A 26,597-nucleotide genomic window follows, 5' to 3' on the forward strand; every position below is an offset into this window, starting at 1 on the left:
CTGTCGGGGGTACGTAGGTATATATAGGAGGAAGGAGTACGTCGGTGGAGCAACAGGGGGCCCACGAGGTAGGGGGGCACGCCTAGGGAGCGCGCCCTCCACCCTCGTGACCGCCTCTGGCACTTCTTGGAGTAGGGTCCAAGTCTCCTGGATAACGTTCGGTGAGAAAATCACGTTCCCGAAGGTTTCATTCCGTTTGGACTCTGTTTGATATTCCGTTTCTCCGAAACACTGAAATAGGCAAAAAACATCAATTCTGGGATGGGCCTCTGGTTAATAGGTTAGTCCCAAAAATAATATAGAAGTGGAAAATAAAGCCCAATATAGTCCAAAATAGTAGATAAAGTAGCATGGAGCAATCAAGCATCCCCAAGCTTATTTCCTGCTCGTCCTCGAGTAGGTAAATGATAAAAAAGAATTTTTGATGCGGAGTGATATTTTGGCATAATTTCAATGTAAATCTTCTTAATTGTGGCATGAATATTCAGATCCGAAAGATTCAAGAAAAAAGTTCATAATGACATAAAAGTAATAATACTTCAAGCATACTAATCAAAGCAATTATGTCTTCTCAAAATAACATGGCTAAAGAAAGTTAGCCCTACAAAATCATATAGTCTGGCTGTTGCTCTATCTTCATCACACAAAGTATTTAATCATGCACAACCCCGATGACAAGCCAAGCAATTGTTTCATACATTAGTAATCTCAAACTCTTTCAACTTTCACGCAATACATGAGCGTGAGCCATGGACATAGCACTATATGTGGAATAGAATGGTGGTTGTGGAGAAGACAAAAAAGGAGAAGATAGTCTCACATCAACTAGGCGTATCAACGGGCTATGGAGATGCCCATCAATATATATCAATGTGAGTGAGTAGGGATTGCCATGCAACAGATGCACTAGATCTATAAGTATATGAAATCTCAACAAAAGAAACTAAGTGGGTGTGCATCCAACTTGCTTGCTCACGAAGACCTAGGGCACATTTGAGGAAGCCCATCATTGGAATATACAAGCCAAGTTCTATAATGAAAAATTCCCACTAGTATATGAAAGTGACAACATATGAGACTCTCTTATTATGAAGATCATGGTGCTACTATGAAGCACAAGTGTGGTAAAAGGATAGTAGCATTGTCCCTTCTCTCTTTTTCTCTCATTTATTTATTTATTTTTTTGTTTGGGTCTTTTATTTTCTTTTATGGCCTCTTTTTTTTGTTCGGAGTCTCATGCCGACTTATGGGGGAATCATAGTCTCCATCATCCTTTCCTCACTGGGACAATGCTCTAATAATGATGATCATCACACTTTTATTTTTCTTACAACTCAACAATTACAACTCGATACTTAGAACAAATTATGACTCTATATGAATGGCTCCGGCGGTGTACCGGGATATGCAATGAATCAAGAGTGACATGTATGAAAATTATGAAGGTGGCCTTTCCACAAATACAATGTCAACTACATGTTCATGCGAAAAGCAATATGACAATGATGGAGCGTGTCATAATAAACGGAACATTGGAAAGTTGCATGGCAATATATCTCGGAATGGCTATGGAAATGCCATAATAGGTAGGTATGGTGGCTGTTTTGAGGAAGGTATATGGTGGGTGTATGATACCGGTGAAAAGTGCGCGGTATTAAAGAGGCTAGCAAAGGCGGAAGGGTGAGAGTGCGTATAATCCATGGACTAAACATTAATCATAAGAACTCATGCACTTGTTGCAAAAATTTAGAAGCCATCAAAAACCAAAGCACTACGTGCATGCTCCTAGGGGGATAAATTGGTAGGAAAAGACCATCGCTCGTCCCCGACCACCACTCATAAGGAAGACAATCAATAAATAAAATTGTGCTCCAACTTCATCACAAAGCGGTTCACCATACGTGCATGCTACGGGAATCACAAACTTCAACACAAGCATTCTTTAAATTCATAATCACCCAACTAGCATTACTTTGATATTATCACCTTCATATCTCAAAACAATTATCAAGCATCAAACTTATCTTAGTATTCAACGCACTCAAAAGAAAGTTTCACATATCTTGAATACCAAGTATATTATCATTAAGCAAATTACCATGCTAATAACGACTCTCAAAATATTCTAAGTGACGCATGAGAGATCAATAGTTTCTTTAAAACAAATCCACCACCGTGATCTAAAATATCTAAGTGAAGCACTAGAGCAAAAATTATCACGCTCAAAAGATATAAGTCAAGCACTATGAGCAAAACTATCAAGCTCAAAAAATATAAGTGAAGCACATAGAGTATTCTAGAAAATTACAATTCATGTATGGCTCTCTCAAAAGGTGTGTATAAAAAGGATGATTGTGGTAAACTAACAAGCAAAGACACAAATGATACAAGACGCTCCAAGCAAAACACATAACATGTGGTGAATAAAAATATAGCTCCAAGTAAATTACCGATGGAAGTAGAAGAAAGAGGGGATGCCTTCCGGGGCATCCCCAAGCTTTGACTTTTTGGTGTCCTTGGATTATCTTGAGGGTGCCATGGGCATCCCCAAGCTCAGGCTCTTGCCACTCCTTGTTCCATAATCCATCAAAAGAATTCACCCAAAACTTGAAAACTTCACAACACAAAACTCAATAGAAATCTCGTGAGCTCCGTTAGTGAAAGAAAACAAAAGACTACTTCAAGGTACTGTAATGAACTCATTCTTTATTTATATTGTTGTTAAACCTACTGTATTCCAACTTCTCTATGTATTATAAACTATTTTACTAGCCATAGATTCATCAAAATAAGCAAACAACACACGCAAAACAGAATCTGTCAAAAACAGAACAGTCTGTAGCAATATGTAACTAACGCAAATTTTTGGAACTCTTAAAATTCTACCAAAATAGGAAGTCCTGGAAAATTTGTCTATTGAACAGCAGCAAAAAGAATCAACGCTAAAGCATGTTCCTGTGATTTAACAAAATTATATTCGTGCATGCAAAGTTTCTATTTTTCAGCAGAATCAAATCAACTATCATCGTAGGTTATCCTATAGGTTCTACTTGGCACAAACACTAATTAAAACATAAAACCACATCCAAACAGAGGCTAGATGGATTATTTATTCCTAAACATAAAGAAAAACAAAAAAACAAGAATAAAATTGGGTTGTCTCCCAACAAGCGCTATCGTTTAACGCCCCTAGCTAGGCATAAAAGCAAGGATAGATCTAGGTATTGCCATCTTTGGTAGGCAATCCATAAGTGGCTCTCATGATAGATTCATATGGTAATTTTATTTTCTTTCTAGGGAAGTGTTCCATGCCCTTATTTAAGGGAAATTGGAATCTAATATTCCCTTCCTTCATATCAATAATTGCACCAATTGTTCTAAGGAAAGGTCTACCAAGAATAATGGGACATGAAGGATTGCAATCTATATCAAGAATGATAAAATCTACGGGCACATAATTCCTATTTGCAACAATAAGGACATCATTAATTCTTCCCATAGGCTTTTTAATAGTGGAATTCGCAAGATGCAAGTTTAGAGAGCAATCATCAAAGTCATGGAAATCTAGCAAATCACACAAAGTTTTGGGAATAGTAGAGACACTAGCACCCAAATCACACAAAGCATGAAACTCATAATCTTTAATTTTAATTTTAATAGTAGGTTCCCACTCATCATAAAGTTTTCTTGGGATAGAAACTTTGAACTCAAGTTTTTCTTCATAAGATTGCATCAAGGCATCAACAATGTGTTCAGTAAAGGCCTTATTTTGACTATAAGCATGAGGAGAATCTAGCACGGATTGCAACAAGGAAATACAACAAATCAAAGAGAAATTTTCATAATTAAATTCCTTGAGATCCAAAATAGTGGGTTTAGCAACATCTAGGTTTTTATTTCTTTCAATCCCACTTTCATCAATTTCATCATCAAGATCTAGAAACTCCGAATTCTTAGAACGCCTTCTAGGTAAAGGAAGATCATATTCAGTTTCATCAAGATTCATATTGCAAAACAAAGATTTAATAGGGGATACATCAATAACTTTTAGATCTTCATCTTGATTTTCATAGGAATTCGGTTTAGCGGCCATCTTATTGACTAAGGTAGCTTGCATATCCGAAATTTCAGCAGTCATCTTTTCAAGACGAGCAAACAAACAGGCAAGGAAAAAGGCAAAAGGGAGAGAGAGGAGGAGATTGGCAAAGAGAGGGCGAATAAAACGGCAAGGGTGAAGTGGGGGAGAGGAAAACGAGAGGCAAATAATTTAATGCGAGAGATAGAGATTGTGATGGGTACTTGGTATGGTTTACTTGCTTGCGTGAGCTTCCCCGGCAACGGCGCCAGAAATTCTTCTTGCTACCTCTTGAGCACTGCGTTGGTTTTCCCCAAAGAGGAGAGGATGATGCAGTAAAGTAGCGTAAGTATTTCCCTCAGTTTTTGAGAACCAAGGTATCAATCCAGTAGGAGACCACGCACAAGTCCCTCGTACCTACACAAAACGATAGCTACTCACAACCAACGCGATTAGGGATTGTCAATCCCTTCACGGTCACTTACGAGGGTGAGATCTGATAGAGATGATAAATAATATTTTTGGTATTTTTGATAGGTAGATGCAAAGTGAAAAGTAAAAGGCAAAGTAAAAATAAAGCAAATAATAAAGTGATAGAGATTGATATGATGAGAATAGACCCAGGGGCCATAGGTTTCACTAGTGGCTTCTCTCAAGAGCATAAGTATTCTACGGTGGGTGAACAAATTACTGTTGAGCAATTGACAGAATTGAGCATAGTTATGAGCATATCTAGGTAATGATCATGTATATAGGCATCACGTCCGAGACAAGTAGATCAAAACGATTCTGCATCTACTACTATTACTCCACTCATCGACCGCTATCCAGCATGCATCTAGAGTATTAAGTTAAAAACAGAGTAACGCCTTAAGAAAGATGGCATGATGTAGAGGGATAAATTCATGCAATATGATAAAAACCCCATCTTGTTATCCTCGATGGAAACAATACAATACGTGCCTTGCAACCCTTTCTGTCACTGGGTAAGGACACCGCAAGATTGAAGCCAAAGCTAAGCACTTCTCCCATTGCAAGAACTACCAATCTAGTTGGCCAAACCAAACGGATAATTCGAAGAGACTTGCAAAGATAACTCAATCATACATAAAAGAATTCAGAGAAGATTCAAATATTATTCATAGATAAGCTGGATCATAAACCCACAATTCATCAGTCTCAACAAACACACCACAAAAAGAAGATTACATCGAATAGATCTCCACAAGAGAGGGGGAGAACATTGTATTGAGATCCAAAAAGAGAGAAGAAGCCATCTAGCTACTAGCTATGGACCCGAAGGTCTGAAGTAAACTACTCACACTTCATCGGAGAGGCTATGGTGTTGATGTACAAGCCCTACATGGTAGATGCCCCCTCCGGCGGAGCTCTGGAATAGGCCCCAAGTTGGGATCTTGTGGATACAGAAAGTTGCGGCGATGGAATTAGGTTTTTGGCTCCGTCTCTGATCTGTCGGGGGTACGTAGGTATATATAGGAGGAAGGAGTACGTCGGTGGAGCAACATGGGGCCCACGAGGTAGGGGGCGCGCCTAGGGGGGGCGCGCCCTCCACCCTCGTGACCGCCTCTGGCACTTCTTGGAGTAGGGTCCAAGTCTCCTGGATCACGTTCGGTGAGAAAATCACGTTCACGAAGGTTTCATTCCGTTTGGACTCCGTTTGATATTCCGTTTCTTCGAAACACTGAAATAGGCAAAAAAAACAACAATTCTGGGCTCGGCCTCCGGTGAATAGGTTAGTCCCCAAAAATAATATAAAAGTGGAAAATAAAGCACAATATAGTCCAAAACAGTAGATAAAGTAGCATGGAGCAATCAAAAATTATAGATACATTGGAGTCCTATCAGCCCTTTATGTGATGTTGCTTAGACATCCGACTGTGGCATCCATGTTATTTACTTCCATTATAAGCCCTCTCCGAGATGTCGCGTAGACGTCCGACTGTGGCACGCATTGTCATTTACATTTCAATATAAGCCCTTTATGTGGTGTCGCTCAGACGCCCGACTGCGGCATGTTAATTTATTTTTACCTTTCGAGGCGTCGCTTCAGACACCCAATCGGTCTTCAGTTATTTTATTGGGATTTCGGGAGGACTACCGCCTGACTTCCTTTTTAATTAACCTGTCGTGCAAATTGATTATTTGAGTGTGCATTAGTAATCTGCTCATGTGCATCATGTTTGCATTCGTTATATCTTATGTCCGAACTATCTCGCGAGTACATTCAAAGTACTCACCTGGCTTGTTGATTTGGCCAGATGTTGACGAAGGCGATCTTATGGATGAAGAGTACGATAGCGAGTCCGACGCCTAGAGGAGTCCCAGTCAGTCCCGTGCGATCCTGGAATTGGTCACTTGTATCATATACGCTTCCGCTACCCGAATAAATCATCGAGCCTCACTCCGATGCTCAGTGAGCTGTAAGATTAGGAGTCATGTCACCCACTTCACTGTGACATATCCACCACCACTTTTATTACAAGTCAGTAGTATGCCACCACACCCTTGTGTCATATCCACCCTTATGTATAATATTGGCGTGCTTGTAATAAAGTGTTGAGCAGCCTCAGCTCAACCTTGTATAATAATTAGTACTTCTAGATTTCTGTATCAAGGATTTGTCTGCCAGTAAGGAGATTTTTCCTATACTGGTCTATATAAGGGTCGGTTTCTCAATAAGCATTTTATTGGAAAACCGGTCGTGACATCATGCAGCATTTAGACCGGGGTTTTAGCCCTCCCAGTTCAAAGTTTTTCCGGGATGTGCTTGCTTGCTTCCAACTCCATCCTCAAGACATTGGACCAAATTTTGTGTCCAATATATGTAACTTTCAAGTGTTCTGCAAAGTTTACCTTCAAGAAGAACCAACTGTTGAGCTCTTCCGAGACTTTTTCCACTTAAACCGTCGAACCGAATTCTCTGACGGCACCAATACTGAACTTGGCGGTGTGTCGATTCAAAAGAGGAAGGAAGTCGATTTCCCTCATGCCAAATATCACACCCATCCGAAAGACTGGAATCAAACATTGTTCTACTGTCAGAACACCGCGCCTGCTGATGAAAACCCTCTACCGGGTTACCGTGCTCACCGGCTCAGCAATGGCCATCCATTGCCACCCCGGCTCGCAGCCAAAGAACGACAGGCTTATGCACCTCAACTTGCTAAGCTCTGGGCCTTTCTAGCAAATGGCTTAACCGGCATTAACCTCGTTCGATGCTGGGTTTCCTGGGGTATCCTTCCCTTAAGACGCCGCTCCAGTTTGATGCATGAGTATACCGGAAACATCAAGGTCCCTCAACGGTATCATGAGATAGAAATGACTGATCAGGAAGTCACTGAATCCGTGAAGAAGATGTTGGATGAATTGATCGCTCAATGCAGCAAGACCGGATTGGCCCCTTTTTACACCTCCAACAAACTATCAACAGTAAGAAATTTACCTTTTCTACCTTTATTGATCCTTCTCCGCTTTAGCATTTTTCTGATAACCCTTTGTATGATTTTACATGCCAAAGATTCTTTTTGGAAGAGGAAAACTTCAGACAAACCGGTGACGGCTCCTCGTGCAAAAAGCAAAGTCACGAAGAAAACAGCCAAAAAGAAAACCGCCGAGTTCTCTGATCCGCCCGAAGACGTTGATGAGTCGGATCCAGAGGTAGAACTTGACTCCCGTGGTTCATTTTTCATACACCTTATTGACAATGACTGTTCCCAGGATGATGGGGAGGCCAGCCATGCAGACCACGTAGAGGTAATCTCTCTTTCCTCCAATTCAGATCATGTGCCGGTTCACAAATTTCGCCGTGCAGTTCGGAAAGTAAAATACTCTCACCCTCTTTCTCATTTGGATCCACAATTTTCTTTGAAGATACAGCAACATGAAGGTCGTTGCACAACCTGGCATAGTGTCCAACAGGTCACTTCCTCTGGTTTACCGGATACACCAAACCGGAAGCGTCGTCCAAAGGTTCTTTGTTCCTCCAAAAAATCTTATCCTTTGGCGGGTTGCTTCCGATACCCACTTAATCCGTCTGATTCAAATTATCATGTGACTTTCAATTCTTCATCCGGCGGTTCATCAACCACCCAGATGCCTCCCCTCAAAACCGTCCCTGGGTAAGTGTATTACCCTTCAGCTTTTTCCTTCATTTGTTGGTTTATCATACTAACCTCTGTTTGATATTGTAGCGCCAAAGCTCGCTTGAGCAAGAAAGCCAAAACCAATACCCCCACTGATGAAGGTGAAACGGAGAGGGCCCCGGAGGGCACTGGTAGAGAGACTGATATTGTCATGGATGAGTCTGCCCCACAAGGTCAAAACACTGATGCTGACCCGCCGGAAGCTAACCCGGCTAGTCCTCGTGCTGATCCCACTACTAGGAAAAGGCATGCTAGTGGCGCACTAGTTTTGCCTACTAATGGCGCACTACTGGTGCGCCACTAGCATCACGCCATTAGAATTAAATTCTAATGGCGCACCACTGGTGCGCCATTAGTATCTGGTGATCTAATGGCGCACCACGTAGTGCACCATTAGTATAGGCCACAGTGCGCCATTAGAATGCCTCCCAGGGGGCCATATGTACCCATGTGCTTTGGCATACTAATGGCGCACCAGTGGGTGATGCGCTGTTAATGTGTTTATCACAATGCACCATTAGTGTCTTGTGTGGTGCGCCACTAGTATGAATATTAGGGATTTTTTTTCCTGATATTTTCACAGGTAACAAAATATATTATTGGACAGAATTTAGACAACACCACACAACAACAGCAGATTCATCGAATACAATAGAAGATCAGTCTCCGAATACAATTCATCATATTAGTCTCCGAATTCAAAAGACCGAATAAAGATAGAACATTACAAGTCTCGAGACCGAGAGTAGCGAGTTTGTCTTCACATTACAAGTCGATATCGATCATCTAAACTACCATCACATAGAAGAGAGCTGTGGTCATCACGATGAGCATCATCGCAATGAAACTGGTCTTCATCCGGTTCCTCCAACGCTCCCTCCTCTCTCCCGCTAGATAGCGGGTGTATCTATATTCCGCGTCCGCCCTAGTGGTGTACCCTTTGTAACTGTTACCACTGAAACGGTGGACCTGTCACCGACACTCCTCCCAGTCGTCGTAGACTTCGGGAACCTTACCCTTGTACACGACATACGATGGCATCTCTATGCACAAGCCAAACAATAGAAAATACATAAGCAATATATAAGTATGCAACAAAAGGATCGGAAGAGAAAAGCAAGACATTAATAGCACGATTCATGGTCCTACTAATAAATAGCATTGATTACATCTAAGTTGAATGACTATCCAAACCAAAGAGACATACAACATGAGCCAATCAATGTTTCAGAACTACACATAGCATCACTACTTTCGACTCGACTCATGGGACCGGAGCGTGGATGAAGCCGTCGTCTGTCATGATGGTCATTAAATCGCGGGTGTTGTCAGCCTGCATTTGTAGCGTTGTGTCTATCTCACTATTGGACGGTTGATATCTGAGATAGAACTGCCCCGAGGTACGAAGGACATCTTGATGGATAATTTCTGCAAACTCTGACTGGATGCGAAAGAATTCTTGTCTGATGTCCGCATCCTGGATTGCAGACAAGCTCGCGGCCCAATCTTTGAGATTATCTGGTAGCAGAAGGTGATGATGGTCCCGTACGATCGCCTGCATGTGATGGAGGGCGTAGTAGGGATCCTTCTAACCGCCAGGCGGCTGCTTGACGCAGGAGAACTTTGTATTGTGGGCGAACATGTGCGCGTCGTACCGCCTACGAACTGGCTTGGTGAAGGTGCCTCCAGATTTGGTGTAGCCGGGGATAACATCATCAAGAACTTTCTTGATATTTGTGTAGTTTATCTTGGAGTCACGGTCCTGGTCGAAATACGTGGTCAAGGAATATTTCGGGCTTAAGAGGATGAGTGTGCAATGTGTGTCACTGCACAGAACACGGAATGTTAGACAAAAAAAGAACGATCGAAATCTAAGAAATCATATGTTACGGGGCGCTTAGGGGATGACTTACTCAAGAAAGTAAGGCACGAGGAAGTTATCCTTATCTCGGTTTGCTAGAATGATGCCTTCGAGGTAAGAACTCGCGACATGTTGGTCCCCGGTGATGCACATGTTCTTGGCACGCATGTAGAAGGGGTCGACTATCACGATGTCCCGGGTCTTGTCTCTAATGATCCGCATCTCCATACTCAGCGAAAACAGCCGAACGAAGGTGTAGTGCAGCGCATGAAGGTTAAACATAGCAAAGATGTCATCAAACCGTAGGACGATCGTACCCCCGATGGCGCCATCAACAAAGCCCTTGCCCTCTAGCACCTTGGCCACAAAAACCGGGTATGCCACATCATTCTCTCTGATACGCCGCTTCTCTAAAGAAAGAACACTGTCATGCAGATTCCGCATAGCACCGGTTGCAGCATTGAGCATATTTGTCGGTAGCATCGCCCTACCCGCCACATGCACCCTCCTCGAGATATCCTTAGGTGAAGGTGGCCCGTCCTGAGCACGGATCGTACTCGGTGCCGGTTGGCTCGCACCCTTGTTACTCTTTATTTTCCGTCCCTTCTTCTTCTGTTGTAATGGGACCGAGTTCTGCTCACAGACCGCCTTCTCGAGTGTGTTGGGGCTGATAATATTTGGCACCTCGGCTATCTGAGGCTCGGTGAAGTCGGCAACTGGAGGCGTCTCCTGAGAACTGAACGCCAGACGACGCATGTTGCAATTGGGTTTCTCCGCCGTACCAGCTAGACCACGGTCGTCTTTTGTAGGGTTGGGTTCTTGAGAAAGAGGCCCGTAGAATTCGTCATCGTCCCCATGTTCGGCAAAGTACTTATCGACGTTGCTAAATGTACGGCCGTCGTCGTTGTCTAGATCCTGTGCCATATGCATGTTCGGATCCTATGCCATAGGGATGTCCGGCATGTCCGGTAGCGTTGTGGCGGTCTTGCCATGGCTTGGCGCCGGCACGACTGGCCGTGTTGTCTTTGGGGTGGTGTCCCCCGCCCCCAAACGAATCTGGCTCTTCGACGAAAGCAGGGGCCAGCTTAGGCAGGCGCTGAGGGTCATCAGATAATCTTCGTCGGCCCCGGTGGGTCGAATCAGAGGTAACAACTCGTTGCAGCCTGGTAGCACCCGAACCAGTTGAACCCTATACACGGCGGGTGGCATCGGTTTACCGTGGAACACGGGGTTGCCCAGTTGAACAATTTTTCCCTTGGCGACATCGACCAACTCGTCGTTCATGAAGTGCAGGAGAGTGCACGGAACATCGGCGGCGCCCTACGAAAACATGTAGGGTGTCAGGGATGCCCAGTCAAAGGCAAAAGGAGATGAAGTCCTCGGCCGAGAGGCTTAATTAGTTACCGTGATGATGGCTTCGAGCTCGGCTAATGTCGAGGCACTGCCAACGGCGGGCGTGCAACTGATGGAGGGGTCGCTTGCTGGCGAGGTGCCGGCCGGCGTACACCCGGGTGCATTAAGCTCCAATACCCGTGCCGGCGCCGGAGACACCAATACCTCCGCCGCCGGTGACACCAATGGCGCTGCCTGCACGTTGTGCGAGTTGCTGGCCGTGAAGCTGAGAATCGGGGGCGGCCCCTATTGGCCACCCACAATCCACGTCGTCAGCCCATGAACCAAGGTAGGCATAATGCCGGTGAGCGTCGTTCCTAGTTGTTGTTGCCCTTGCTCTTGGATAATCTCCGGAATCCGCGCCACTTGTGCCTTGAGTTCTTCAACCTTGCGCGACTGGCTTTCCGAGCTGGTCTTTTTCTCCTTTCAACCACCAGCGGTATAGTATGACGACCATTTTGTGGACAAGCCTTTGCCGGCAACACGACCAGCTGACGACGGCTTACTGAGCTTATCCTTGTGTTTCATTATGTTCAACGCCCTATTTAGAGTGTTGTCCCAAGTAGGGGTGCTCTGAGACGACCCTGCGCTACTGATTTCAGTCTCCTTCGCCAGAACAAGCTCAAGCGCCCTGGTCTTCGGATCCGTGGTAAGCTCCTTTCTTATCGGGTCCTCCTTGTACCGGGCCCTGACATAGTTCCTGGTCTGCTTGTCACTGCTATATTTCCCGAAGCGGGGCGGTAGGCCTTGCTCGGCACGCTCCATGTCCTCCTTGTCCCATATAGGCTCTGCCACTCTATAACCGCCGGGACCGAGTTTGTGTTCCCCTAAGTTCAACTCCCGCATTTCTTTCCCCCACTGAGTTGATTCGGAGGTTGCACTGCTCTCACACTTGATCTTGAACTCCTTGTAGTCATCTTCGCTGATCGAAGGATTTTCGCCTTGATCTTCTCATAACTATCACCTTTCTCAATCATTCTCTTCACCGCGCTTCTCCAAGTAGATAGGGTCGTGCTCATCCTCGTGAGGGCGGCACTGTTCACTTTATTCCCTAAGAGGCGTGTGTTTTCAAATTCAGCGGGGAACTTGTATTGTTCATGCAGCTTCGTGAAGAGGAGGTTGCGCAAATTCCCTCGGTCCTTATGCCTAAGGTTCTCGGTGTTGATCGAGACGGTGCGCCGGAGAATGCACCCGAGCTGAACCAAGTACCCCTTGACTATATGTTTGGGCTCCATTGGATGCCCGTCGGAGTCCACTTGAGTAAATTCCTCCTTGACGGTGCGGAGCGCGTTCGGGCGCTGATCCTTCCGTTGCTTCTTCGGTTGGCTACCATCTGTGCGTGCGCCGCCATCATTAGTGGTGCCATCCTCGGCGGCACCATCAGTGTGTCATCCCCGACGCCACTAGGGGTTGTGTAGTTAGGATTGGTGTCTTCCGCGGCGTCCTCATAGTGGTGAGGTTTTTCCTCCATCTCCTGGGACAGCTCCTAGAATTGCTTGCCGCCCGAACCGCTGGCCTCATCGTTGTTGGCCATGTTTCGCTCTAAATAGGAAAAAAGTTTGGTCAAAAAGTTGGTTATTATTAAGGAACAAGATCATGGTCTCATCATTTAGGGTTTGTCGACACCGAGGCATCCTAAAAGCTAACCTTTTATCATTTAGGGTTTGTCGACGCCGAGGCACCCTAAAAGCCTAAGCGTACATCATTTAGGTTCTCATCGACACCGAGGCACCCTATAGAAGCCAAGGTTTCATCATTTAGGGTTTGTCGACACCGAGGCACCCTAAATGCTAAGTTAAGTTTTCATCATTTAGGGTTTATCAATGCCGAGGCACCCTAGGTTGGGCCTAATCACTTGGCACTAATCACTTGGCTCTATTGCCACCTATGTTGGGTTTATCATCTAGGATTTATCGATGCTAAGGAGAATTCTAAGTTGGGCCTAATCACTTGACTCTATTGCCACCTATGGTTTAATGCAGCAAGAATGGCGGGGCAGTTGATCCTACTTAACTAAGTACTAAGATACCCCGGCCCATGCATTAGTCGCAAGTACCCCATATGTCCTATTTTTAGCAAAGTAATGCTAAAATTCACGGAAAATTTCAGCATGACCTTTGCTGAAAATAGGACATATGGAGTACCCGAATTTGCCGAAACGGAAGTTAATCGACATTCCGGCAAACTCAAGGGCCTCTCGGGGTACCTGCAAATTCATCACGACACAATGGTCGGAGACAAAACCCAGCAAACTAGCAAAGTTACTGACGTGTTTACAGAAATTGTTTTCTGTAAAAGATGATCATCATCTTTGCAAGTATTTCTCAATGTGATCACAAGTAATTCAGAGGCATCACAATAAAGCAACACCCTAGAGTACAATGCTTTATAATGTTCCATCATCATTACAGAAAAATAATAACAATGTATACACACTAGAGTACAATGCTTTATAATGTTCCATCATCATTACAGAAAAATAATAACAATATATACACACTGGAGTACAATGCTTTATAATGTTCCATCATCATTACAGAATTCCAAGAAACACATGGTCTTGAGGATATTCTTTCTGACTGATTATTTTAGTTTTACATGCAGATTTTGACCAAAAAACACATGGTCTTTTTAACAGTTTTCAGTTTGGACAGAATACTGAAAACTACAGTTTGGGCAGAATTCCTAACACTTTGGTATTCTAGTTACAAAACAAAACAGACATAATTCTAGATGCCATAACTGAATTTTTTGACAGTAGCTCATGTTTTTGACAGTAGCTCCTAACTGTACCTAACTAAATTTTTTGACAGTAGCTCAAGTTTTTGACAGTAGCTCAAGTTTTTGACAGTAGCTCCTAACAGTAGCTCCTAACTGAATTTTCTGCTTAAAGGGAAGGTTGTCTTAAGTGGCAAGATGATACAATTTGCATAACATAACAATATATGCATCTTAATATGACACCATCTCCTAACAGAAATAGTATCCCAGGTTTCCATCTTAATACCACAAAGAATACCATAAAAAAACTTGAGCTCCTGTCATAGCTGAATGTGGTTCAGTAGAGGCAGCTGCTCATCTGATAATGATCACCAGCTAAAGATGCCACTGCTCAAATAGACCAGCAACTGAATACTGGGGCTTTAAGTTGCTTGCAAAGACTAGATAGCTCTACTCATTCTTAGGAGCCAACACTACATACTTTATCCTATATTTTATTTTACTGGGATATAATAAAGAGCACGGTTTGCAATTAGTCTGTATATAGTTGCAAACAGGACTGGGTCCAGTTTCAGTCCTACATGTCTCTTACCTTGCAGGACAGTGGTAGCAACACACTGCTTGCAATGGTTAATGTCCAACAGAGTAGCAGAGAAGATGGAAAACTCACAGGTGTGAAGTTGCAGTTAAAACAAGGTTACAGCATACACAACTATATTCTCTAGTGCAAAATAACTCATTTTCATCTATAAACCATGGACAAATACATGATACAGTGCATTTTTCTTCAGTGTGTCCTGCATTTTTTCGTCTATAAACCGTGGACAAATACATGATACAGTGCATTTTTCTTCAGTGTGTCCAGTGCATTTTTTCAGTGTGTCCAAATCTTGCATGTACCAAGTACTCCAATCCACATGGAGTACTAATTATTCATGTTTGCTAGGCACTACTCCCACAATTTTTTTGAACCTAATTTGACCTAAATTCGAGAGGGATTTGACCTAAACCTAGCAAAACAGAGAAGAATAGGGCATGGCCGGGAGGGAGGAGAGGAGGAAGAGGGGAGAAGAGAGGCAGAGGGAGGAGGGTTACCTGACCACGACGACGGAGGGCGGAGATGGCGAGCTTGGGGGAGGTGGGGATAGACGGCCGGGAGGTCGCGGGCCTCCATTCCTGGTGGACGTGGGGCCTCCTCTCCTGGTGGACGTGGGGCGGCTCCGAGGCTCCAAGTCTCCGGCGGCTCCGAGGATCCAAATCTCCGGCGGGTTTCCAGGGTTTCGAGGGAGGAGAGGGAGGCAGCGCTCGTGGGGGAGGCGGGGCTCGGGGGGAGGCAGCGCTCGATGGGGAGGAAGGGGAGAGGGAGGCGGCGGGGGCGCGTGGGCGGCTGCGGCGCAGTGGGTCGGGGCAGCAGCGGCGGCGCGGTGGAGGGAGGGACAAGGGAGGGAGCGGCGCGGTGGAGGGAGAGGGATGAAGTGCCTGGCGAGAGGGAGGGACGAAGTGTATGGATGGGGGAAGATTACTAATGGCGCACCCCTTGCCGGTGCGCCATTAGAATGTTTTTTTCATAGCAATGGCGCACCATCGTGACCGTGCGCCATAAGTATTCTCTTTTTAGATAGCAATGGCGCACCAGCCAGCCGTGCGCCATAAGTGAGTTTTATTATTATTATTATTTTGTTGCATCTAAGAATTTTTTAGAAAATGAATATGAATATGAAACAGTAATAAATTTTTATAAAAACAGTAATAATTTCTTAAAAAATATCATCAGATTTGTTATTTGAAAATATTTATGAATATAAAAAAATATCATCAAATTTGTTATTTGAAAATATAATCAAATTTGTTTTTTGAAAATATAATCAAATTTATTTTTTTTGGATTTTTAGTTGCATTCATTTGTGACGGTGGAGCGGGGGAGGGTGCGGGGGTCGTCGGCGGTGGTGGAGCGGGGGAGGGTGCGGGGGGTGCTCGGCGGCGAGGGGGATCTGGCAAGGGGGATCTGGCGAGGGGGATAGCGATCAAGATGGAAGGGGATCGAGATCGAGTGTCCTCATGAATATTCAATATTTTTTCATGAATTCAAAAAGTGCCCATGAAATTTAAAAATATTCATGATAGTTCAAAAAGTGCCCATGAAATACAATCGAGAAATGAAGACTACAATTTAAATACAATCGAGCTTAGCTAGCTAGCTATCTGTTCACAATCTTCTTGCCCTTCTTTTTCGCAAATGGAGTTCTTTTGTGGAATGGAAGTCCTTTAGGTAGGGTGGTCCTGCTTCTTCTTGTGGTGTATGCTGCTACTTCATCGTCGTCATCATGTTCGATCTTCGGGTCGCCATACTTGTCGAAGTCTTGCTCATTGGCTACTCCATCCATTCCGATGATCTTCCTTTTGCCTCTCCTCACGACAACACGACTGGGCTTTGGCGGGTCGGTAATGAAGAAACATTGGTCCACTTGGGAAGCCAGTACCCATGGCTCATTTTTCATGGTGATGTTTGCGCCCGCGGTCTTGGATTTGGCTTTGGGTATAACCATGGTGGTGAAATACCGGTCTTCTTTTAGGACGCTCTTGGCCCATCTGACACGGAACATCGGGACCTTCTCTCCAGCGTAGCTCAGCTCCCAGATCTGCTCGATCCTTCCGTAGTATCTGTCCTTGTCATTACCGGTGTAGGACTCCATGGTAACCCCGGAGTTCTGATAACCATCGCTCTTCATGTCCTTGTCCTCGGTGTAGAATGTGTAGCCGTTGATATTGTACGCCTCATAGGTCATCAGGTTGTGCTCGGCGCCCTGTGACAAGGCGAATATGAGTTGTTCTTCCACGGAAGAATCCTCATGTAAAGGGTATGATAGAAGCTTTTGCTTGAACCAACGCGTGAAACATGAGTTGTGCTCTTTGATTATATCTCCGTCCGTCCTCTGTTGGCCTCGGTCATTGTACGTCTTCTCAATAAAGGTTTTGTGCTCTACCACCCAAGGATCGACCACGTCTATGTGTTGTAGCGTGACTAGGTTTGCTCTTTCAAAGTCGGCGAGCCGACCCTCGAAGTCGACATGCATTTTGCGGCGACCCTCACAGTGACCCCATCCAGCGAGCCTGCCGAGGTGCCTGTTGACGGGCTGACCAACGGGGTCCTCGATGCCTAGATAATTCGTGTAGTAGGAGATGCACTCTTCGGTCAGAAAGCCCCTGGCTATGCTTCCCTCTAGACATGACATGTTGCGAACGTATCCTTTGATGACACCATTCATCCTTTCGAATGGCATCATGCTGTGCAGGAACGTCGGCCCGAGTTGGATGATATCCTCCACGATATGGACCAGCAGATGCACCATAACGTCAAAGAATGCGGGAGGGAAGTACATCTCAAGCTCGCATAGTATCACCACGACCTCTTCCTGTAGCCTTCTGAGTTGCCTCATGCCAACCGACTTCCGAGAGATGATATCGAAAAAGTTGCATAGGCCAAATAGCATTTCATGGACGTGCGCGTACATGATCCCACGGATTGCAACTGGAAGTATCTGCGTCATCAGCATGTGACAGTCGTGAGACTTCATCCTGCTGAACTTCTGCTTCGCTGGGTCTAGGTATCTGCTTATCTTCCCCGTGTAACCGTAAGGAAATTTTACTCCTACGAGGCAGGTGAAAAACTGCTCGATCTCCTCCTGACTTAGAGTGAAGCACACGGGAGGGTAGTCATTTCCGGTCTTCTTGGCCTTTTTGCCTTTGCGATGACTTTCCGTGTCCTGCTTCGCCTCATCATCATCATCATCATCATCATCATCATCATCATCATCATTAGCGTGAAGCTCCTCCCTGATGCCCATTGATTTCAAGTCTGCCCTTGCTTTCGACCCATCTTTAGTCCTCTCTGGCATGTTGAGCAAGGTACCAAGCATACTCTCGCACACGTTCTTTGTGATATGCATGACATCAAGGCTGTGAGGCACACAGTGGATCTTCTAGTACGGCAAGTCCCAGAAAACAGACCTCATTTTCCATACCTTCAGCAGCGGCTCTAGCGCCTTTCGCTTCTTTCCCCGCTCTGGTGCCTTTTGCTTCTTTCCCGGCAGTGGGCAATCTTTCCAATTTTTCAACAGCTGGTCTATTTCCTCGCCGCTCCTCGTACGCGGGCTTCTTCGGGGTTCGGTTTCACCATCGAACAGATCCTTGCGTTTCCTCCACGGGTCATCGTTGCGAAGCCACCTTCGATGTCCCATGAATACAGTTTTCGAAGACCCGGGATCTCTATCTAGCTAGCGATACGTTGTGTCATCCATGCACCTGACGCATCTAGAAAATCCGTGGACCACCTGCCCTGCGAGATATCCGTAACCGAGATAGTTGTGCACCGTCGTGAGCAGTGCGGCTCTCATAGGGAAATATTCTTTCTCTGCGGCGTCCCACGTATTGGCTGGCATTTTCCACAATGGGTCTAGCTCCTCTTTCAGCAGCCCCAGATACAGATTGATGTCGTCCCCTGGTTGTTTTGGCCCTTCAATTAGCATACTCATGTGAATGTACTTCCTCTTCATGCACAACCAGGGGGGAAGGTTGTACATCCACACAAACACAGGCTACGTGATATATGTGCTTCTCTGGCTGCCAAACGGATTGACTCCATCGGTGCTCGCACCCAGCACGATGTTCCTTGGATCCTTCCCAAATTCTGGGTGTTCAAAGTTCAACGCTTGCCACTGGCTCGCATCCTTTGGGTGACTCAGCATCTTGTCTTTTTTATTTATCTCCGGATCATTTGCGTCATCTTCTTGCTTCTTCTCCTCCCTATCCGCGTGCCAATGCAGGAGCTTTTCTACCTTAGGGTCCGCAAAATACCACTGCAGACGAGGAGTGATCGGAAAGTACCACACCACTTTTCGAGGAGCTTTCTTCCTCTTCTTGTATCAAGTGACGCCGCATACCGGACATATGGTAGACTCCGCGTGCTCGTCCCAATAAATGATGGAATTGTTCATGCACACATGGTATTTCACGTGTGGTAAATCCTGAGGACACACGATTTTTTTCGCCTCCTCGAAATTGGTCGGGCACTTGTTCCCCTTGGGAAGACGTTCGTGCCAGAATGACATGTTCTCGTCGAAGCATGCGTCGGTCATTTTGTGTTTTACCTTCATCTCTAGAGCCATGAGCGTTACTTTCATGCGGGTATCCTCGGGCCTGCATCCTTCATACAATGGAGTAATCGCGTCTATCTCCAGTTGATCCAGCTTGGCTTTCTCTTGGGCGACAGCTCTTGCATTATCCGTCTGCTTGAGAAGCAGCTCTTGAATATGAGGGTCCTGCACCCAGCCCATCGATGGTCCATCGTCGTCTCCTCCGTCGGCATCTTCATCTTCATGATCATGCCCTTCGTCTGCTCCGGCATCTTCCTCTTCATCATGTCCGGCATCTTCTACATGATGACTGTGTACAGCACCACCGTTGTGATCATGTCCTGGAGATTCTTCGTTTTCTCGCCCGCCCGAGCCGCAGTGGTTGTCTTGCTGCCCTTCCTCATTTCTTGCCCGGCCCCCATGGACGACCCATAGTCATCTTCATCACCTTGCCACCGATAGCCATCCATGAAACCACGCAAGAGCAGGTGGTCCCGCACCTGCCCAGAATCCGGGTCCGCAATAAGGCTCTTCAGCTTGCATCTTCGACACGGACATCTTATCTCCGTCTCATTCTTTTGAGGCATCTCAGCCTTCACGGAGCTCAAAAACCTATTCACGATGCCTTCGGTCATCGTGCGGACCATGGTCGCTTGCGGGGTAGAGCAAAACGATATTTTAGAACCAAGAAAAAATTTGGCATTACTTTCCCTAAAAATAGGACCAAAAAGAATGCATAGTGCGAAAATTCTCGCCGAAACGGAAATGAATCAACATTCCGACAAAATATTGGCAACTATCGCATTTCAAATAGCGGTACCTGCAAACACAAACATATATGCAACACCACAAACATATGCAACACCATGAACATACATAGATCTAGCTAGGCCACAAAAAGTGCATGTGCACGTTGTTGGAGAGGGAGAACAACATAAAGATAGCTTCCCCCCTTACTTACCTATCAAAAAAGGTAATTTAACCACTTAATTTGGATGAATCTATGGTGCAAATGAGGTGAGGAGGAGGAGGCAGCCGAGACAAGCTTGGAGGAGGAGGTGGAGAGAATGAAGTGGGGAAAGTGAGTGGGTAGGTGGGTTGTCCAAAATATCTTGTTGGTCCCAGGTTACTAAGGGCGCACCACCTACAAATGCGCCATTAGTAACCTGGCGTACCTGCTGCTGGTGCGCCATTAGAAGTTTTGCAAAAAAAAATAAAAAAGTATATATTCTAATGGAGCACCGTGGCACAGTGCGCCATTACTAGTTTAAACTAGTAATGGCGCACTATGCTACGGTGCGCCATTAGTAGTTTTGCAAAAAAAAGAATAAAAAAACAACAACATTAGTGGCGCACTGTATGGCTGGTGCGCCATTACTAGTTAGCAATAGTAATGGCGCACCGTGGCATGATGCGCCATTAGTATGTTTGGAAAACAATGTTACTAGTGGCGCATCATGTGCCTGGTGCGCCATTAGTGTCTTCCACACTAATGGCGCACCTGCACATGGTGCGCCACTTCTATATAGTAGTGGCGCACCACATGACAGGTGCGCCATTAGTGTCCATCTCATCTATAGCCCTTTTCCTAGTAGTGTCCTCCAAGCCCGGCCAAGAATGAAGATCTGCCAAGCCCAGCTAGGGATACTATCAATCCACCAAGCCTAGCCAGGGATACTGTCAATCCGCCAAGCCTGCCAAAATATGGTGATGATGATGTTATTATCACTAGTACTGGTCATACCATCCCTGGCAACCCGGTTGCTCTATCAAATCATACTGCCAAGGAAGAATTTGCTGCTATGGGCAAGGGGAAAGGGAAGACAGACTTATCCAAGTTCGTCAATCTTTCTACTGAGGAGCTCCATTCCGGATTCTTAAACCGCCTATACACAAGCCGAGATTATGAGGCCAGTTTCGTGAATATGATGAAGGAACGCTATGAGGTAATCTTCCAAATCACTTTAAACTTTCTTGTTCTATATATCAACTCTATTGTAGCCCCAAGGGCCGGTTTGTCTTTTGAAGATAAACCGGGAGTTCATGTTCCAAGCTGTATGTTGTCAATTCCTTTGCCGTGGTACTGTTTGATCAAATACACATTAGCCCCCAAGTGCCAAGATTAATACCTGTATTGAGCCTTGGGACTTTAAATAATCAACAGGAAAGAAGAAATCCGCATTAGCCCCCAAGTGCCAAGTGTATAACTGGTTATAGGCTTGGGACTTTGAGAAAAATAACATCTTCATCTGATTTTTGCAGACCGATATAAACACCAAAGAATCTCAAATCGCCCATCTTCAAGAAAACATCAAGTCCCAGCAAGAAGAGACCTCTAAAGCCAAAGAGGAGCTAAAGGGAGCTTTGACAACCATGGAACTATTGAAGGATGGCTTCAAAAATGAACGCACCAACTGGGAAACTGAGAAGGCTGCATTGTTGAAGCGGGCTGAAGATGCCGAAGCAGCTCTTAAACCGATGGCGGAAGAACTGAATGGGCTGAAACATCAAGTGAATGCCATAACTTCTGCAATTTTTGGTATGTACTTTGTAATAGCCTGTTCTGAAGCACCTTCAACTCTGCCGGTTTAACATTAAATTCTGAAACCGTTGCAGGTAATCGCATTTCTCATCTTCGCGCAGATATGCGGATGAAGTTGAAGGCGGCTTACACGTTGATTGAGCAACTGTATACTAGTGCACAACAAGTCATCTGTGCAGCTTCATACAACAAACTGGCACCAAGTTTAATCAAGGATACTTTGGCCAGGCTATCAATGACTCCTACTCAGATAGAGGAGTTGAAGCGATCTGCTGCCAGGGCTGGTGCTTTGTTAGCACTGACTCATGCCAAATCATAGATAGCTGACCTGGATCCAGTTGATATTGCCAAGGGCTATCCAAATGAACAAGAAAACGGATCAACATTTGATAATGATGCCCTCAAATCCCTGACCAAGGAGATGCGTCCAGTAGCTAGTCAGTTGGCTGAAGAGGTGAACTTAACTACTCATCGGTCCTTCTATGATGCCACCAACCATAGAGTTGACACTGCTGTGAAAGAAGTACAGAATCTTATTCCGCCCATTCGTAAGCACACTTATGCCCCTGACGTCAAACTGTCAAATCTTATAAGTGAAGAGGCTGTCTTTCAAGCTCTAACCCGGATTGACTGGACCACCGTTGACTTCCAGCCACTGGGTGGGGAGGAGGAGGTTAAACCGGTGCCTAAGGATCCATCAGCTTCACGTCAACCTGGCGACGAGTCTTAATCCGACAATCGGGTTATTTTCACAGACTGTGTTTTGTGTAAGAACAATCATTATTTTGGGCCTCAAAGCGACTTGTAATAGGCTAGTTAAAATACTTTGATCTGCGGCACTGATACATGGCTTTGTTTGATCCACCATGATATTTGCTGTGCTTGATTATACACTTTGATAATTTCATGTGATCCTGATGTCTGTATAAAAAGAATTGTCCGGGCGGTCTACCACCGGACAGGTCACAATGCCCAATACAAATCCCGGTTAATTACCAAAGCTGAATCAAAATATGAAATAAATAATACCTGTGATATTAAATCACTTAGTTGGTTGACCAACTTGGATTTGTAGTAAGGGTGGGAACCCAAATCTGGAATATTGCTAACTCTCACCATGCAGTGCTAGTGTATATGATAAACCATACTGGGTTGTGATAAACGCCAGATGATCATGCTGGCGACATGTAGTCAAAGTCAGTCCGGGTTATTAAACACCAGCTTGAAAATAAATATGGTCTTACAACTTGTAGCTGAAAACCAAGCCGGGTTAACAAACATCGGGTTATTATGATGACTGAAAAGCAATACCGGGTCAATTGACACCGGTTTAACACAAAATTGAACAAAGGGTAAACACTTGGCAAAAAGAAAATAAAACCATGTAGTTGAGGCTTTTCAAGGGCTGCCAGGCCGTTGAGTTAAACCATTTTGCAAAGCCTTTTAAGATGGACCTCCAACTAACCAATCGTCATTTTAACTTTGACAAGTTCAGGGTCTGTATAAGATTGACTTGTCAAACGTTTGGCGGGTCGTGCCAGGATTACCTGGATAGGAGTGGCTTACTTGATGAAGGCAGGTTAACCCGGGGTTTTAGGTGAATACACCAGGCTTCCAAGTCGAGCTTGATAGCATATTACAAGGGTCCTTTCAAACTCTTTGTTGCAGTGCACAAAGAGCCCCCAAGTAACTTTGTGAGCTGTGCTCAATAGGTGCCTATGTTTGAGTTGTGCATAGAATCCAGACTCTCTTTGTCCCCTTGGGTGTGAAGCTCCCAAGCTGTATTGTGGCATGATAGCCGGTTTAACAGGTAGTACTCTGCTTTGTCAGCTGAAGCCCCCATGTAACCAAAAGATATTTTGAGGAAAACAACAGAGGCCCTGCTTATAGCAAGGATGCCGGTTTATTATATTGATCATAATATATACATTGTAAAAATATGTACATAAGAGAAGCCTATGGCTCAAGTGTAATAGGGCCGAAGGAGAGCTATGTTCCATGGCCGCCGGGTCTCCTCCTCAGAACTGTATGAGTCGTCTCAAATGTCAATGAGGTAGTATGATCCATTGTGCAGATTCTTGCTGACCACAAAGGGCCCTTCCCAAGGTGGGGATAACTTGTGCATATCAGTCTGATCCTGGATGAGACGGAGCACTAAATCGCCTTCTTGAAAGGTTCTTGTTTTAACCCGGCGGCTGTGATAGCGCTGCAAGTCTTGTTGATAAACAGCCGAACAAGCCAACGCCATGTCCCGCTTCTCATCTAACAGGTCCAACGCCTCCTGGCGTGCTTGCTCATTGTCCGCTTCAACATAATTAGCAACCCGGGGCGAATCATGACGAATATCACGTGGGAGGACCGCCTCTGCCCCGTAAACCATGAAGAAAGGTGTATAACCCGTAGAACGGTTTGGGGTGGTGTTTATGCTCCATAACACAGATGGTAATTCTTCCACCCAAGAACCCGGCGTCCGCTTCAAAGGAACCATAAGCCGGGGCTTGATACCTTTCAGGATTTCTTGATTAGCTCTCTCAGCTTGACCATTAGACTGGGGGTGAGCCACGGACGCTACATCAAGCCTGATGTGCTCTCGTTGACAAAATTCCTCCATTTCACCTTTAGAAAGGTTTATGCCATTATCCGTGCACTACTAGGGAAAAGCCTATACACAGAATCTTAGCAGCAGCGCGGCTCAAAAAGGAGCGCTGGTGCTAACTAGTAGTAGCGCGTGTGCTGGAAACGCGCTGCTGATAAGGATTTAGCAGTAGCGTGCTCGGCGTAAAACGCGCTGCTACAAATATCACCCGGTGGTGTTCACCTAACTCTAATTAGCAGTAGCGCGGTCGCGGGAACCGCGCTACTGGTAACGTTGTAGTAGTAGCGCGCTTTTTCTTAGATCGCCGCTGCTAAATTTCAAATTGCCACACTTTTTTGTCCCAGTTAGCAGTAGCGCCGTATCCCGAAGCGCGCTGCTGCTAATTACTTAGCAGCAGCGTGTTTTAGATCCCGCGCTACTACTAACCCGCACCAACCCACCAACTTTCCCCACCCGTCCCTCCCCTCCCCCTCCTCTCTTTCCCTTCCCCCTACCTCCACAACATGCTCCGACTCTCACTCTTCTTCTTCCTTAATACTTCTCCCCCATTACTCTCTCTCTTCTATCCACCTTTCTCTCTCTTCATTACTCCTACCTAACTACACCACCTCCATTAATGCATCTCCTTTCTCTTTTTCCTTCCCACTCCACTAGTTGAAGTTGTCTCCTCCCAAATTAGGTAGCTAGGTAGATGTAGGATTTAGTTAAGTGACCTATTTGCCCCCTAGCTAACTAGATCTATCTTTGTCAAGAAGAGCTTTGTGCACTTTTGATCTCCCTACAACATCATCTCCACCGTGTGCTCGATCTCGATCGAGATAGAGGTGATGAAAATTTCATGCATTTGCAAAATGGAAATATGTAGGTTACTGTGGCAAGATAAGCAGATATCTAGACACGGACAAAAAAAGGTTCAGCGGGATGAAGTCTCATGACTATCATGTGATGATGACGCAGATACTACCTATTGCCCTTAGAGGGATAATGGACAAGCACGTCCGTGACACGCTTATTGGTCTCTGCAACTTTTTCGACGTCATCTCTCGAAAGTCGATCAGTGTGAAGCAGCTCCAAAGGCTACAGGAAGAGATTGTTGTGATACTGAATGAGCTTGAGATGTACTTCCCGCCCGCATTCTTCGACGTGATGGTGCATCTGTGTGTCCATATTGTGGATGACATAATAGACCTGGGGCCATCATTCCTGCACAACATGATGTCGTTTGAGAGGACGAATGGGATCATCAAAGGATTCGTTCGTAACATGTCCCGTCCGGATGGAAGCATCGTACATGGCTATTTGGCACAAGAGTGCATCTCCTTCTTTGAGAATTTTCTATATGGCGCAGACCAGCCGCCTGGTGTTAGTGTTGGTTTGCCCGTTAACAAGCACGATGTGAGGCTCGAAGGAGATGGTCACTGCAACGGTCGCAGGGAACTGCACGTGGCATACTCAGATCGATGCAGTGACTTTGACAGAGCAAACTTGGTAGTGCTACAACACCTAGACGAGGTAGATCCTTTCATGGCACTGCACAAAGAAATTATCGCAAAGAAGTATCGTGACGGGGGGTATGCAGGACGGAGGCCGAAGTTACTAGAGAGCACAACTCCACTTTCCTGCATTGGTACAAAGAGCATATTATTGCTAATCCCCGGAGGAGAGCTCTAAGGACGGATTGCTCATATACACCTTAGCACATGGCCCCTCGCCCAACCTCGTAACCTATCAGGCATATGATATCAACGGATACACGCTCTACACGGAGGCCAAAGATATGGACAGTGATGATCAGAACTCAGGGGTGACGATGGAATGCATGACCTGCAGCGACAACGGCGCAACTGAACGATTTTATGGAAGGGTCGAGGAGATCTGGGAGCTTGACTACTCTGGACTGCACAACACGACGATGCTCCGTGTCAGATGGGCTAAGAATGTCGAAAGAGAAAGCCGGATGGTCACTACCATGACTATACCCGACGCCAAGAGCGCTACCGTGAACACTATCGCAAAAAACGAGCCATGGGTACACGCTAAGCATGTGCCACAATGCTTCTTCATAACTGACCCGTGCAATCCCAGTCGTGTTGTCGTGAGGAGAGGCAAAAGGAA

This window comes from Triticum dicoccoides, chromosome 5B (genome assembly GCF_002162155.2).
Source record: "Triticum dicoccoides isolate Atlit2015 ecotype Zavitan chromosome 5B, WEW_v2.0, whole genome shotgun sequence".
NCBI classification, from domain to species: domain Eukaryota; kingdom Viridiplantae; phylum Streptophyta; class Magnoliopsida; order Poales; family Poaceae; genus Triticum; species Triticum dicoccoides.